Raw genomic sequence first — 17,760 nt, 5'->3', positions numbered from 1 at the left:
GAGAATACCTTGACCCTGACCGTTTTTTGAACACTGGATAAATAGTTTGACTTATTGAAAATGAAATTTTTTCGCTATGATTAGTGGGACGTTACATAGAAGTGTACCTAAATCTATAAATTTGTATTTTTTTTTAGTATTACAAATATGTTCTACTATCATCATCAGCTGGGAATGATTTATGAATATTGTTATACTTTTGGAATTGATGAACATGTAACAGTTGGCTGATGGCAATTATATGCTATATTCTTGTACAGAGTAATTATAATGAATAACAACGTACTTTATTTATTTGTATATTATTGGATCCTACTTTTCTTTCTTTTTTTAACACTCTAATTTAGAAAATCTATCAAATTAATTATAGCAATGCGATCTCCATATATAGCAATTTCAATGCTATATTTTGTTAAAAATTTCATAGTATAATGTCCTAATATGAAAAGAAGTTAAAAGTACATTGTGATGACGTTGTTTACCATGTTTGATATATTTTAGACTTGTCATTTTTGGAATTTTTTAGTTAAACTTTTGGTGAATGGTTTGATAGTATTTAAGCATATGAGTTATAGGAAAAACTATCGGCTAGCCATTGCCGAATCAAGCCTCCGAACACAATATGTCGAGGAAAAGGCGCTGTAACTTCCGTCACTTGAGGTAATAATCATTTAATATTTCTTAAATTAGTTATTGGGATAAGAATTTAATAGATGGATTATTGAGTGGACCATTAATCAGTGGGACGTGTAGTTGGGCTGCCCAGAAGACGTACGTTGGGCATAAGCTTGGCGTACGCGGGGCGTAGAGGAGCATTGGATTCGGGGGGCACATGCACGTACGCGTAGCGTACCAACCTCATAAACCCTAGATAGCCTTTCACTCTTCATCCTTTTGTGTTTTTGTCTTTGTGAAGTCCTTGGTGGTGTTTAGGAGCTTGGAAGGAGAAAGAAGGAGTTAAAGAATAAGAACTTGAGTATCTTGAGCTCAAGGATCCGAGATTACACCAACTTTTGGCACTCATTTGAGGTAAAAAGTTTTCATCTTTCCTCATGAATGCTTAGATCTTTGTTTATGGAGTTTTGGACCTCTTTAGGTCCCAATAATGGATTTTTATGGTTCAACTTCGTTTCTAGCGTAAGGGTTGCCACCCTTAGTTCTAATTGTGTCCCAATATCAGTAAAGTTTCGATCTTTGACGTCCTTTTGTGACCATGCATGAGATCTGACCATATCCATGGAAGTTAGTTTCTATATTCGAAGTTTGGGTCCATTTGGTGGGTTGCAAGCCACCAAGTAATCGACTTTATGAGTTAAGACGTGATAAGGGAATCAGATCTATAATATGGGCTTAAGGACTTAAACGAATAAGCACTTTTGAAGTTTATAGCTTAACAGGTTAGAACGCTTGGCGTACAAGCCATGCAACAATATGCTTCACGTACAGAGGAGTACGCCCAACATACTCTCAGGTTTTGGGCTTTGCGACGTTTAGGCCTCGGTTTGGGCCAATCTTCGGACGTAGTAGTTATTGGGCCTTAATGGGCCATCAGAACATAGATAATGGACCAAGTACATGTTTGGGCTTAAGGGAAGTCCTATTTGAGGAGTTGGGCCCAATTTAGAAAATTGGGCCATTAGTGGGCTTGGAAATATTAGAAGGAATTGAGGCTAGGTTATGGTCCAATTTAGATCAGGGGGTAAAATCGTTATTTTACCCCAAGAAGAATTCTTGGATTTTGACTAAGTGTTATTGTTAATGATTCTCGGGGAGTCGTGGGAGCAGCCGAAAGAGATTCCTTACCGATAGGTTCAACAGCCAGCTTTGTCAGGTGAGTTTTCCTCCAGTAGGAACGGGTTGAAGGCACCAATGTTGGCTAGTTTATGTATGTTAGCATATGTTGGACTTAGGTCCGATATCGCGGTTAGCCCGATGTAAGTTATATGTTTCCAAACTTCGGTCTGATGCCGGGGAAAATCCGATGAATGTTTATATGCTTGATGTCTTCGTGATTATTGCATGTGCTTGTTTATATGTTCCGGACTTTGGTATTATTCCGGGGAAAGCTCGAGGAATGTTTAGCTTACATGTTATGTTATATGTTTTTGGATTTCGGTCTAATACCGAGCGGGGCCCGAAGAATGTCTATATGCTTATGTTATGTGTTTATGTTATATGCTTTGTTGATATTTTAATATGTATACAGGACTTCGGTCCGATGTCGGGCAGGGCCATATACCGGACTTCAATCCGATGTCGGGCGAGGCCCGATGCAGGACTACGGTCTGATATCGGGCGGGGATCAATGTAGCGGGCAAGGCCAAATGTATGTTATTATGTGATTATATGTGTGGTATGTGGTAGTTTGGGGAGACTCACTAAACTTCGTGCTTATAGTTTTTAGTTTTGGTGTAACATCCGGATTCCCAGGTATTTTATTTTAACCTTTTATTTTGAGTTAAAGAGAGGGACGCGACGAGTTGACGCCCAGACTCGTCGAGTAGGACCGCGATTCGCTGACTAGATTAATGAATGGACTCGACGAGTTAGCTAGGTGACTCAACGAGTCTGTGTTGGCGGCAGAAACCCTAAATCTCGGTGCATGTGCCTTCATTTGCGGCCAATACACCCCTAAGAAACCCTAGAGAGCAGAGAGAAAGCTTGTAGAGAAAGAGGAGGGATAATTCATCATTCTTTGGTGTGTTTTAGCAAAGGGAAGGAAGGATTTCGAGCTAGGCTGACTTGTGGGACTCAAGTCTTCCATCATTTCATTTAGAGCTGCTGTGGGAGGTAAGGATTCATGTCTATCGTCATTTGAGTAATAGATTTCATGGATCTAGGGTTTCTTCTCTTCATTTTTGGTAAGAGATCTAGTGTGTGTAATGTCCCATTGTGACAATATTATCAGATCTGGACCTTGAAAGGCCCAGAGAGTCCCTATTCTTCAGCTTTATGCAATCCTTCATGAGTTATGGGGCTTAGGTTATCATATTAAGGGTTATTGTGGCATATAGAGATGATAGTGTGATGCATGGGCCTTAAGTTCGAACCTTTATGTGAGTTTTGAGTGCTAGAAGGTTAGATCTACTAGTTGGTGAAGCAGATCTGACCTCAGAAGGTCGTTTGAGTGTTTCCATGAAAGGAAATCGCCGAGTCCATAAGGGGACTCGACGAGTCGAGTCGGGTTGCCCCGCGATTCAGGACCAGTGGTGACCCGTTGAGTGGAAGGCTCGCTCGGCGAGTCGAGTGAGGTTTAGATAGACCCAGAGGACACGCTTGGACTCGCCGAGTCAGCTATGTGCACTCGACGAGTCTGGTCAAAGTTGACCGCTGACTTTCGTTGACTTTTAGGGTCTAGTCAATGTTTGGACTTTTGAGCCATTAGAGGGGTAAAATGGTCTTTTACCCTCCTTAGAGAAGTTAGAGAGGGAATAGCCTAGCCTTTGAGAGTCATATTGATTAGAGTAATTATTTTATGTGATTAGGTGGAGGTTAGATCCGTATTTCCGAGTTCGAGATTAACCGAGTTACCCGAGGTGAGTCTTCTCATTATACTGTACCTAGAGTGATAATTAGAGTATGAGACAGAGTATGTTGTATGCTATTATATGATGTGATATCTATGTGATTATGTGCTATGTGTGATTCAGAGTTTATAGAGTTAGGACTGGAAGGTCCATAGAGTTAGGGCCAGAGGGTCCACAGAGTTATGGGACTGGAGGGTCCCACTGAGACACTTTGACCAGAGGGTTATACAGAGTTATAGCCTCGAGTGGCTAATATGTGTTTTATGTGGTATTTTGGGGAACTCACTAAGCTTTGATGCTTACAGTGTTATGTGTTATGTGTTTCAGGTACGAGTGACGATCGCGGGAAGATGCCGCCATGATCCGTACACACAGACCGAGGATTTTATTTTTGATCTTGGGATATGTTTTATTTGATGACAATGGTTGAACATGACATTTGAGAATGTTTAAATGATAATTATGTTGTTTGAAAAATTAAAAAAAAAAAATTGTTTTAAAAATTTACATCCTTACATTTGGTTTTAGGTACTTCCGGTAGCAAGGGGAAGAGCTTGGGATGATTGCAGTGCACACACCATTTGTTTAGCCTGGGATGTTATACCTTGATATATGTTTTGACAGATGTTATGATATTTTTTGATACACTACTTATGATTTTTCTATGATGTTCGATGACTATGGCTTTCTTAATTATTAAAAACGAAATTTTTTACTGTATTTTTGGGATGTTTCAAGTTGGTATTAGAGCCTTGGTTTGACGGATTCGGGCACACTCTCGGGTGTGTCTGAACTCAAACTGAGGACTTGGTATGAAATTTTTCAAAAAAATCATTTTTATAAAAAGAATTTTGAAAAGAGAAAAGGGTATGTGTCACACCCCAAAACTGGAGTGGCAGAAACGTTCGGGGGTGGAGGACGTCATGTTTAGTATCACAAGACATGCATCATAGTAAGCAAAGTAATGAACAACCATTTCATTAAAAAGAAAGTGTTTACAATTTGTGTGTTCACAAAACATAAAATACATATGCAATTAACAAAACAAGACTTGAAGTTATACTGCTTCATCTTCTGATTTCCCAGAGCGAGTACCTGTCTACTAGTTACCTGAGAATACAAGTAATTTGAAAGAGTTGATCAACAAATAAGCTGGTGAGTTCATAAGATGTTAGTGATGTAAGTATGTGGTCGAAAGTTGTTGTAAAATGTAGTTGAAAAATGTAGTAAGTTGTAAGTTCTGTTTAGAAAAGTTCGCTTGTTCCTCTAGAAAATCTTATATTTCCTACTTTAATGAAATATAAGGAAAAATGGCTCTACAATCCTTTCTATGAGTACTAAGTGGATACAAGTTATATAAAACTCAGAGTAAGCAAGCAATCGATTGTGCGCATCTGCCCTAAGCCCACAACCAAACAAGGAACAGGAAGTAAGGCGGATCGCACACATCTTATTGTTTGTTAGATCATTGTTGTATATAACCCTGGCGTATTCATTTGTTTCTCATGGAGTTAATTGTAATAGTTCCTTTATATTTAATGAAAAGAATCTTTAAGAAAACCTTTATTTCTTATTATAAAATGGTGACCACAATGATTACTTCTATAATCACTTAATTTATACTGGCTATATATAATCTAATCACGAATAGATAGTTAATTGAGTGAATCTGCCCTAAGCCCACAACCAAACAAGGAACAGGAAGTAAGGCAGAAAGCACACATCCAACTACCTATTGGGTATTAATGATATATAACCATGATGTATAAACTAAGGTATTATAGATTTAATCACCTAAGGTCCTTTAAGTTTATACTGGTTTAATAAAATGGATTAAACCCTTTACTGGGAAGTTCTAATTTGAATACTAGAAGTTCTAATTTGAACTAGAAAGTTGTGCATTGACTTTGTGTCCTATGACTTGACCCATACATGGTACCCTTATGATGACTTAATGTATACGTAACATATATATATATATATATATATATATATATATATATATATATAATCGAATAGATGATAGACTGGGTGAATCCGTTCCAAGCCTACAACCAAACAAGGAACAGGATGTGAAGCGGAGAGCACACATCCTATTATCTGTCGGATCTATATATATATATATATATATATATATATATATATATATATATATATATATATATCCTTTGATGTATACATTAAGGAATCATAAGGTTAGCATTATGGTCCCCTCTTTACTAAATGTAGCCTTCTACCAAGGCATTTAATGTTATGTATGTTTGTAAAAATGTAAGTTTTCCCTAGTTTATAACTATCTTAACTCGAAAATAGTTTGTATTTGACTTTCAAGTGGTACCGACACTTTATGAAAGAAATGAGAAAATGTAAGTATTGTAGTATTATAAATAGTACTATTGCTGTACTGATTTCGTTAAATTGGTTATTAAGGTATAATGTGATGGCTAGATCCCATATTAAACGCTCTCCCTGTCAAAAAGATTCTGAGAACCAAACGCGACTTGGTAAATCGGCGGTTGCATTGTGTACATCCACATTAAAGTTATATGATCATGTATACCCAATTTAATGATCATTGGTATAATTATATCATGTAATTGTTCCATGCTATAGCAACTTAGTATTTTTGTTTTGTTCCTCGTATAGTATGTTCTGTTTCTCATATAGTATGTTCTGTTTCTCATATAGTATGTTCTGACTCGTGTATGAACTGACTCTTTGTATGCTTCATTGTACTAGGAGTACAGAATAGTATCTTCCTAAACTATACCTATTAAATTTTACTAATGTTTTACTTGAACTTGTTATTGAAAAGACTCATTTAACTACTAAGTTATGCTTGTACTTTAAAAACGGAGTTTTGTTAAACTATAATGCAGCATAACTTAAAAAGAGTTTTTGATATGTTTTGATCACTTATAAAGGACATAAGCAATCTTTTGAAAGATGCATATAACAAACATTTTACACAATTATCATTGTGTTCAACTTGTATTCCCCTATTAAAAGCATTTAAAATAGTTAAAAGATTCATTACGGGGTATGAACTCACCTGATGTGGAGGATTCAAGAGAATATGTGTGTAAGGATGAGAAGTTCCACGAATGAAGTCCCGAGACTTAACAATTCCTAAATAACATATATTGGCATGAATATAGTGTTTATAAGCAACTATATGAAAGGAAACACCTTCCGGGACTAGGAAACACTTTGACCAAGTGTTGGAATCACATGTGATTGGAGTAAGGGGTGTGGAATGGAACTAACAAGAGTTTAGTACCATGGGTTTACGACCAAATGGATTTTACAGCTGTATACTCATGGTCAAACATGCATAAGTGTTTGTTTGAAGGCTAGGGAAGCTTGAGGGACTTTTGCTCTACACAAGGATGAAAAACACCAAACCAATGGATGTTTTTGATGAGTTTACGGCCAAGAAAGGAGCTTACGGCCGTAAACTCATGGACATCATGAAATGGGTGTTGTTTAAGGTCCTATACACATCAAGGAATGGTTCTAGGTCAAAGGGTTGCTTGTCTGGAAGATTTTAAGGCCCAAATATGCCAAAACATGGAGTTTACGGTCTATGAAGATCTTGGGCCGTAAACTCATGATCTTCAAGGGAAAAGGCATGTTTCAAGGTTGTAATTCAAGGCCTCCTACTAGATATGATGTGTAAGGAAGGGTACTTATGATCAAGGTTGTAGAACTCGTTACTCGGTACCTGTTCGGCCAACTACCGAGTAGCGAGTACTCGAGAGTACTCGGGGAGTACTCGGATTTGGAAATTTGTGTAGAAATATTTTTTGGGAAATTATATATGTCAAAATCATAAGATAAAATCATAAGTTAATTGAAATATATAACAAAATTGTATAAATGTGAATACACAAAAAAGGAAAAACACATAATTGTCTCACTTCGTGAATAATTACTGAAAATTTAAGATATATATGTAGTAATAATCACATGTGTGTGTGTGTTAAATAATAAATCATTAAGTATATTATACTTATTAATCACCGAGTTGACCGAATTTCACAACACTACTCAGTTCGTAAGGGGCCGATCGGGGAGTACTCGGGATTATGTAACTCGCCTCGGCAAGGGGGGAGTAGCGAGTACTTGGAGGAGTAATCGGTCATCTCGGTGAGTTTTATAACACTGCTTATGATATCGAGGCTTGAAATGGTTGATTTTGGCCAAGAACACTAGTGTGTGTTCTTGGTGAAACTTGAAGATCTATGAAAACATGATTTTCATGGATGAAATCATGAGAGGATGCTAGATTAAGAGATGTATCAACAAATCAAGGAAGAATACTTACAACTTTTGAAGATCTAGAATGAAGATCGGGATGATAGTTGAGAGAGAAATGGAGTGTTCTTGAGGTTTGAATGAGATAATGAATGAAAGTTGAAAAATAAGAGCCTATATAGGGGAGTTTACGACCCTCCTTGAGTTTACGGTTGTAAACTCAAGTGCTTGAGGCTGTGAACTCTTCTTGATGAGGTTAAGGCTAGATTAGTTCAACAGTATCTCTAGAAGGTACTTCCTAACACTTATTCCATAAGTGTACTAGGCTCAATCTCCTTAGAATGACCTTCAACAATGCTAGTACTCATTACCAATGAGTCTGACACTCAGTTGAGTTGATTGACTAAGTTTTCAAAGCAAAAAAAAATCGGGTTGTCATAGTATGGTGCATGCAATTAGCCGAGCTCAAGTAAGTACTGCCAAATTACTCATACAAGTTTATGCTATGATATGTTTATGAGAACGGCATGCTAGATTAGGGTTAAGGATCTAGGAAGGATGCCTTATGTTCCTGTTATATGTGTATCAATTTTATGAATTGCATGCTAGTATAGATTAGTTAGTGATATGATGGCCTGATTAGGACATGCTTGATTATGCTTACTCAATGCTCGAATGCTGCTTGCTTTGTGCTTTTAGGAGTTCTAGTTATCTTTAACTAACAAGTAAACTAATATGTTAAGTTACATATTGCAAGGACTAAATAATTTCAGAAGGTTAGGTTTAGCTCTATTTTGCAGTTCTTGTTTTAGTCTAGCCATTGTAAGGTAGGACCTCTTATTCGAAGAATTATCTAGTCTTAGTAATATGTAATGGTATTCGCGAGCTAGTTAGGGGAGATAGCAGGGACTTCTAATGCAGCTGACGGCGAAGAGTGGGTTGGTGATTACCCTAGGGGAAGCCTAGGATGAGATTAGCGTGAGAACAACAGTAGTAGTAGAAGGGACTTGGTGGAGTCAAGGCAGTTCTTAGGGAAAGTACAGATAGATGTGGAAGGTAGTATAGGCCCGTACTACTGAAAGCATAGGATCCGTACTCGAATCAAGGAAGGCTGAGATGAACCCAGCAACCTTTTAGTATATGAGATCCCTCGAGTTATGATATGTATATTGATGTTTATTATGGTGTGTATTCAGTATGGTGACGCTACACACAAGGCCGGTCGGCAGTTCAGGTTCCGGTGAGGGATCAAGCTCAGGCTCTGGAGCCGGGCAGCTTGACGAGCAGATAAGAAAGTTCATTTCTTCTAAGGTCACGCACAATATTTTAGACCATAATCCTGTGATCTTCGGTGTGATCAAGGAGGGTATCCTAGAGCTTTTGGATGACAGATAGAGTGCATTCTGCACCGAGGTGGTGGCCATGATGGGGTTGCGCACGCTGACGTTCAGGGAGTTCCGAGCTTGTGGAGCTCTAGAATACCATGGGGTTCGAGACCCCATTGCTAGCGGCATATGGTTGGCTGATGTCGCCAACGCTTTCTATACGAGCCGGTGTCCCGAGGGGGACAAGGTCCAACTTGCTTCCTGTCTTTTGAAGGACAGAGCAGGTGACTGGTGGGAGAAGGTCGGACGTGCAATTGGAGATGAGTGAGGTTTAGATGTGATGACCTGGATTGAATATTTAACCAGGTTCATGGCCGAGTTTGCACCTGTGATTGAGGTGCAGCAACTTGCTAGGGAGTTACAGCATCTCTAGCAGACGACTGAGACGGTGACCGAGATCACCACCACGTTCAGCGAGAGGGCTCTTCTCGTTCCGCAGTATGTGGAAGACGAGGAGATGAAAAAGGCCCGATATTATGAGATGTTGCAAAGTGATATCCGCCAGTTTGTGAGCCGATCCAGCTACAAGACGCTAGAGGATATGATTTCTAGGGCGAGAGAGAGAGAGAGAGAGAGAGAGATTTGGTTTTGGAGATGGAGAAGAAGAGGAAAACCGAGGGGGTTCAGTCGGGAGTGCAGGCAATAAGCCCAAGCTATCGGATCATAGATCTAGAAGCCAGCAGGGCCGCAACCGTTGTCGTAAATGCGGCAAGTTGCACGAGAGGACATGCAAGGCAGAGAGTTTAGGCTGCTTTAATTGCAGCTGAAACGGTCATGTGAGCAGAGATTGTACAGCTATTACCACCACCACTACAGTATTAGATCTGATTTGCTTTCAGTGCAATCAAAGGGGACACAACCGATCCTAGTGCCCGAGTTTAGCAGCTGCAGGAGAGGTGGCAACACCCACTCCTGCTACGTTAAGGATTACAGACGGCCATCAGGGCCAGGCAAAGGCACCTGTGTCGAGGAGCAAGCCTTTCGGTTGACAGGAGAGGAGGCACGTGCATCTCCCGACGTGGTGACAGGTATGTATCTTCTCCTTATCTCTTTGCTTATATTGATTATTGCTTATGTTTATGAGTTTTATTATAGGATCGTTCCTGTGAATGGTATATCTACTTTGGTATTGTTTGATTCGGGGGCAACCCAATCTTTTGTGTTGCTCGCGCTCAGCAAGCAATTCGTATGGGCTCCAGGGGAGCTGGATTGGCTACTTGATGTAGAGATAGAAGATGATAGGATCGTTCGGGTTGTGAGGGTTCACCGAGGATGTACATTGCAATTGTTTGATGAGCAGTTTTCAGTGGATCTAGTCCCCATTCCCCTACGAGGGAAGAAGGTTATAGTTGGTATGGAACGGTTGAGCCCCAATGGGGTAGTGATCGATTGCGAGCAGCATCTATTGAGAGTTTGGACTCCTAGTGGGGGAGGGCTAGTGATTCAGGGAGAGTGGTCATAGGGTGGACCGACTCTATGTTCAGCAGCGAGAGCGAGGCGCTACCTTCAGCAGGGTTGCGTGGGTTATGTCGCATATGTTATGGATACCCGGGATAAGGGTAAGGCGACAGTGGACAATGTACTGATCATGCGAGAGTACCCAGACGCATTCCCGGAGGATTTTCCTGGGATAACTCCGGAGAGACATGTTGAGTTTAGGATTGACCTAGTCCCTGGTGCGGCTCCGATAGCCAAGGCACCATATTGGTTGGCTCCTCTCGAGATGCAAGAGTTGTCTACACAACTGCAAGAGCTGTTAGATAACGGATTTATCAGGCCGAGTGATTCGCTATGGGAAGCCCCGATCCTGTTTGTGAAGAAGAAAGATGAGTCACAACGGATGTGCATAGACTATCAGGAGCTAAATAAGGTAATGGTGAAGAACCGTTATCCCCTCCCGAGGATCGATGATTTGTTTGACCAGCTACAGGGTGCATCTTGGTTCTCCAAGATTGATCTGCGATCGGGTTACCACTAAATGTGAGTCAAGGACGACGATGTGCCGAAGACTGCCTTTCGTACTCACCAAGGTCACTATGAGTTCGTGGTGATGCCGTTTGGGCTCACGGATTCTCCAGCCGCGTTCATTGATCTCATGAACCACGTGTGCAGTCCGATGCTTGACCGGTCTGTGATAGTCTTCATTGATGACATCGTGGTTTCTTCCAAGACTCAAGAACAGCATGAGGAGCACCTGAGGGAGGTGATGGAGACACTAAGGAGGGAGAGACTTTTTGCAAAGTTCTCCAAGTGTGAGTTCTATTTGTGGAAGGTGCAGTTTATGGGGCACCTTGTCAACCAGAATGTTATTTTGGTCGATCCGGACAAGATACAGGTCGTGATGCAGTAGGAGGTCCCGAGGTCTCCAACTGAGATTCGGAGTTTTCTTGTTCTAGCAGGTTATTACTGGAGATTCATCCATGATTTCTCCAAGATCGTTGTTCCTTTGACCCAACTGACCAAGAATTTGGTGACATTTCGTTGGGTCTGAGTAGCAAGCAGCCTTCGCGACTCTCAGACAACGGTTATGTGAGGCACCGATTGTGACTTTGCCAGAGGTTGTCGACAAATTCATGGTTTATTGTGACGCTTCGATCACAGGCATGGGTGGGGTATTGATGCAGCGCGGTCACGTGATAGCTTACGCTTCGAGGCAGTTGAAGCCTCATGAGGTGAAGTATCCGAAGCATGATTTAGAGCCGAGGGCTGTGGTTTTCACCCTCAAGATTTGGCGCATTACCTCTATGGGGTTCGTTGTACCATTACACGTACCATAAGAGTTTGAGGTACCTCATGGATCAACCGAATCTAAACATGATGCAACGTCGATGGTTAGATGTGGTGAAGGACTGTTAGATCCTTTACCACCCGGCAAAGGCCATTATGGTGGTCGATGCTCTGAGCCGCAAGGCAGCGGCGGGTCCGATTTGAGACATATGTCTGAGGATGACAATGATTTGTCCATTGTTGGAGTAGATTAGAGAGACGCAAGTTGAGGGCCTGAAGGAAGAGCGCCGGAAGTACGAGTGAATCGTGGGCCAGGTGGCCTCATTTGATTATGATACTTATGGGTTGTTGACCCTGCATGAGAGGGTCTGGGTTCCGTACTAGGGTGGAGTACGACAGGTTCTGATCGATGAGGCCCACATGTCAAGGTTCTCCATCCTTCCCGGGGGAACAAAGATGTATTGGGATCTTCACCCTGATTACTGGTAGCCCTGCATGAAGTGGTACATAACATAGTATGTAGACTGATGCTTGACTTGCAGGAAGGTCAAGGCCAAGAATCGGCGACCTCATGGCAAGATGCAGTCGTTGGATATTCCTGTGTGGAAATGGGAAGACATCATGACGGATTTCATCACCAAGCTTCCCAGCACTGCACATGGAATGGATTCGATTTGGGTCGTTGTGGATCATTTGACCAAGAGTGCTCATTTCATCCAAATCCAGGAGAGTATCTTGGCTTAGAAGCTATCCAAGATCTATGTACGAGAGGTGGTGGCACGTCATGGAGTGCTACTTTTGGTTGTGTCAGACCGAGACTTTCGTTTTACTTCCAGATTTTAGAAGCGGTTTCACGACGAGGTGGGTACTCGTCTCCACTTCAGCACCGCTTTCCATCCACAGACGGAGAGGCAGAGAGAGACAGAGAGAGAGAGAGAGAGAGGACGATTCAGACTCTCAAGGACAAGCTACGCGCATGTGTATTGGATTTCAGTGGCAGTTAGGATACGTATCTTTCGCTAGTGGAATTTTCATATAACAACAGCTACCACACTAGCATAGATCGACCTCCCTTTGAGATGTTGTACGGGAGAAAGTGTAGGACCCCAATCTGTTGGGGCAAGGTCCGACAAAGGATCATGGGGAGTACTGAGGTAGTACTCAAGACCACTGAGAGGATCCAGCAGGTCCGGAGCAGGCTCCAGACTGCTCAGATTCGACAGAAAAGCTATGCCGACAAGCGTCATTCAGACATGGAGTTTCAGGTGGGCAACATGGTCCTCTTGAAGGTGTCACCATGGAAAGATGTCATCTGGTTCAGGAAGCTGGGCAAGCTGGGGCCCAGATACATCTGTTTGTTCATGGTTTTGGCTGGGTTGGGCCGGGTTGCTTACCGTTTGGATCTTCCAGTAGAGCTCATCCAGATCCACAACACCTTCCATGTCTCTCAGCTGCGGAAGCGCTTAGTAGATGACTCAGCGGTTGTGCCTTTAGAGGATATACAGGTTGATGAAAGCATGAACTACATTGAGATACCGATAGCTATTCTCGACATGAAGATGAAGGAGTTGAGGAACAAGAGGGTAAAGCTGGTAAAGGTGCAGTGGCGGCACCACAAGGGCTCAGAGTGGACCTGGACCCCGATGAGGAGATGAGGGAGCACTACCTGGTGTTATTTCCGGATGCAGCGGACTTCGAGGACGAAGTTTGATTCAAGTGGGGGAGAATTGTAACATCCGTCACTTGAGATAATAATCATTTAATATTTCATTAATTAATTCTTGGGCTAAGAATTTAATAGATGGATTATTGAGTGGACCATTATTAAGTGGGCCGTGTAGTTGGGTTGCCTAGAAGACGTATGTTGGGCGTAAGCTTGGTGTACACAGGGCGTAGAGGAGCATTGGATTCGAGGGGCGCATGTACGTACGCGCAGTGTCCGTGAGCAGAGTCCAAACCCTAATTTTTAGGGTTTAAGCCATATAAATACAACATTATGAGTCAAACCCTAGCCTCCTTACCAGCTTCTCAACTTCATCAACCCTAGATAGCCTTTCACTCTTCATCCTTTTGTGTTTTTGTCTTTGTGAAGTCCTTGGTGGTGTTTAGGAGCTTGGAAGGAGAAAAAAGGAGTTAGAGAAGAAGAACTTGATTATCTTGAGCTCAAGAATCTGAGATTACACCACCTTTTGGCACTCATTTGAGGTGAAAAGTTTCCATCTTGCATCATGAATACTTAGATCTTTGTTTATGGAGTTTTGGACCTCTATATGTCCCAAGAATGGATTTTTATGGTTCAACTTCGTTTCTAGGCTTAGGGTTGCCACCCTTAGTGTTAAATGCATCCCAATATCAGTAAAGCTTCGATCTTTGACGTCCTTCTGTGACCATGCATGAGATCTAGCCATCTCCATGGAAGTTAGTTGCTATATTCCAAGTTTGGGTCCATTTGGTGGGTTGCAAGCCACCAAGTAATCGAATTTATGAGTTAATACATGCTAAGGGACTTAGATCTGTAATATGGGCTTAAGGTCTTAATGAAATAAGCACTTTTGAAGTTTATAACTTAACAGGGTAGTAGGATGGGCGTACAATTGAGTACGTGTAGCGTATAAGCCATGCAATAGTACACTTAGCGTACAGAGGAGTACGCCCAACGTACTCTCAGGTTTTGGGCTTTGCGACGTTTGGGCCAATCTTTGGACTTAGCAGTTATTGGGCCTTAATGGGCCATCATAACTCAGATAATGAACCAAGGACATGTTTGGGCTTAAGGGGAGGCCCATTTGTGGAGTTGGTCCCAACTTAGAAAATTTGGCCATTAGTGGGCTTGGAAAGATTAGAAGGAATTGAGGCTAGCTTATGGTCCAATTTAGATCAGGGGGTAAAATGGTTATTTTACCCTAAGAAGAATTATCGGATTTTGACTAAGTGTTATTGTTAATGATAGTCGGGGAGTCGTGGGAACAACCGATAAAGATTCCTTACCGAGAGGTTTAGCAGCCAACTTTGAGAGGTGAGTTTTCCTCCAGTAGGAACGGGTCGAAGGCACCAATGTCGATCTGTTTATGTATGTTAGCATATGTTGGACTTAGGTCCGATGTCTTTGTTTTCCCGATGTAGGTTGTATGTTTCCGAACTTTGGTCCGATGCCGGGGAAAGCCCGAGGAATGTTTGTATGCTTGATGTCTTCGTGATTCTTGCATGTGCTTGTTTACATGTTCCGAGCTTCGATCCGATGTCGGGGCAAACCTGAGGAATTTTTAGCTTACATGTTATGTTACACTACTAGAAAACTGGTAACAATAGCTACAGCACAATCCGTAGCTATTCCGTAGCTATAAGCAGATAGCTACCGAATTGCTACGAAAAAATGATTGTAGCATAATGGCCCGTGGCTAAATTATAGCTACGGCTTAGCTACGGAATCGCTATGGAATGTCTACTGAATTTTCCGTAGCTACATTAGCTACGGAATAGCTACGGAAACAAATAGCTACAGATTTCCTACATAATAGCTATGAAATTGAATAACTACGAAATAGCTACGGAACTAAATAGCTACAGAATAGCTTCGGATCCAAATAGCTACCAAATTGCTACGTAAGTAAATAGCTACGGATTTTCTGTAGGTAATCCATAGCTAATTACTTTTTATTTTTTAAAAAAAAATAATAATTTTTTAAATAAAAAAAAACAATTAATTTGGTCAAAATGAAATAAAAATTCATTACATTAAACTACAAAATATAAAATACATTACTAAGTGCTTAACACATTAAAAAAACATCATTTTCCAAAAATAAATATTAGAATAAATATCATCTATACAACAAAATAAAAAATTTCGTCAAACTGAAAAATATGCTGCTATTTACAACACCAAAAAGCTTCATGAATGGCAACCAACCAGTAACTATTACACAAGTCAACTACTATACTAATCACAAACAAGAATTAACATCTAAATGATATACAAATACCTTCACTTTCACTCCAATGCACTACTGCAAAATTCCATGCATCTAAGTGATTTGGTATTAGCATATTTCCTAACAGTAACCATCTTCTACAGCCAAACTTTTACACCTTCTACTTCCAGATCCATTTAACGTGTTTGAGGTGCACGATTACAAACGTTTACACCTATTGTAGAGCTTCATTTTCTTCACCTGAAAGGGCAACCATTTACAATAAGTGGAAGTAGTCTAAAAAACTGATAAGAGATGAAACAAGACAATAATTCTCCACCTTTCACAAACAACTTGAATGTCTTAAACATAAGATGATTTTGATAAGTAGATTGTATAAACATGATACTTGCTAGTCAACATCATCCGAATGAATTATAGTTTACCTGTTCTGTTATATAGACATAATCCAAATAGTGCATGCTCCATCTCCAATGTTCACTGGATACAACATTTTTACATATAACATTAACAGATGAGAAACCAAAAATAAACTTAGCCCATTAGGAATATGGTAGCTTTTGACTAATGAAATGGGTTTGAATAAAGGAAAAATTTTGGCTTTCAAAGATACCTGCATAGCAAGGAAAACAAACACTTACAAAATAAATTCAAAATTGAGTGTTACATCCTCTGCTATGGATGAATGTTTTGTGTCAATAATGGGCAAGAAAAGTAAACTAATCCAAAATCTACATCATTAAAGTTTCAAACAAACAGTAAAACAATTATAAGCAGCAAAAAAATTGAATAAGGAAAAAAAGGTTTAAACTTTCAAATTTTGGGCAAACTAGGTTTTGATTTACAATGTGTACCTTTTTATTAATCACATAAACAACTTGAGTTTACTAATCAGGAAACATCTTGTTTCCAATTGACCGACTGCAAACGAATAACACAAATTAGGTTAAACGTAATGCTAAAATAATTCAATAATCAACAAATTACACTTTAAATCTGAAAAACCAAGAAGAAACAAAGTAGACATACCTAGGCGTCGTAGTGATGAATAACATGAAGCGGATGAAGGAATCCAGGGCCAAGCTACGAAGGACGGAAGATCTAGGGAGAAGCAGTGCGTTGTGTTTTGGGTTGAGAAGATACTTCGGAGTATAGGTTCCGTTTTCAAATGAAAAATGGTTTGAGGTATATGGGGGGAACAAAATTTGACATAGCGGGAATGAATAGCAAACAAAGCGGGAATGAAAAATTGGGTGAAACAAGAATGAAATTTTGGAGTGCAGACGAGGAGACAGGAAGGTCGACTGGTGGAGGAAGCTAAACTGGTGATGGTGATGTCGATTGCAGTTGAGATTGAAGCCGAAAATGTTGAAGAAGAAAAGGTGGGAGATTGGAGGCGGCTACATTCGAGAGGGAAATAAAACCTCAAAATATTTTGGGGAAAAAGAAGCGGGTAACCTAGAAATAGTTGGGAGGCTAAAAAAACGCAAAAAATGTGGGCATATCGGATTCGAACTCGAATCAGTTAGATATAATGTCAAAGTATTAACCAACAAGCTGGGAATGTCACATCCATACGACTAGGTCTCTTTAATCGCTTTTATAGAATACCAACATGCATTCCTTTATCATTATTATCATTATTATTATTATTATTATTATTATTATTATTATTATTATTATTATTATTATTATTATTATTCATCATTATTATTCATTATTTATTATTATTATTATTATTATTATTATTATTATTATTATTATTATTATTATTATTATTATTATCATTATTATTATTCATTATTATTATTATTATTATTATTATTATTCATTATTTCGAGCACAAAACATCATTTTATCCGCTTCGTTTTTTTCACACCTCTATTATACACGATTATCAGGGAAAAAAGGGTCAACTTTCTAAAATTGGAT

At 40.0% G+C, this 17,760-nt stretch overlaps 1 long non-coding RNA gene across 3 annotated transcripts; it reads right to left on the bottom strand.

The window, feature by feature from the left end:
• Nucleotides 1-4,480: 4,480 nt before the first annotated feature.
• On the bottom strand, nt 4,481-17,309 carry LOC111896666 (uncharacterized). 3 transcript variants are annotated; one of them, XR_008231969.1, is made up of 6 exons: nt 16,858-17,309; nt 16,683-16,749; nt 16,254-16,308; nt 15,880-16,068; nt 14,885-15,148; nt 4,481-4,637 (listed from the first exon to the last, which is right to left on the bottom strand). It is a non-coding gene; the product is annotated as an uncharacterized LOC111896666 (long non-coding RNA). The 3 variants fall into 3 exon arrangements; XR_008231970.1 differs by lacking the exons at nt 4,481-4,637; nt 14,885-15,148 and having other exon boundaries at nt 15,664-16,068; nt 16,254-16,559; nt 16,858-17,308; XR_002851996.3 differs by lacking the exons at nt 4,481-4,637; nt 14,885-15,148 and having other exon boundaries at nt 15,664-16,068; nt 16,858-17,301.
• Between the last annotated feature and the right edge of the window lie 451 nt (nt 17,310-17,760).

Source organism: Lactuca sativa, chromosome 4, assembly GCF_002870075.4.
Source record: "Lactuca sativa cultivar Salinas chromosome 4, Lsat_Salinas_v11, whole genome shotgun sequence".
NCBI classification, from domain to species: Eukaryota; Viridiplantae; Streptophyta; class Magnoliopsida; order Asterales; family Asteraceae; genus Lactuca; species Lactuca sativa.
The sequence above is the reverse complement of the archived record's forward strand: the minus strand, read 5'-3'. Positions and strand labels throughout refer to the sequence as shown.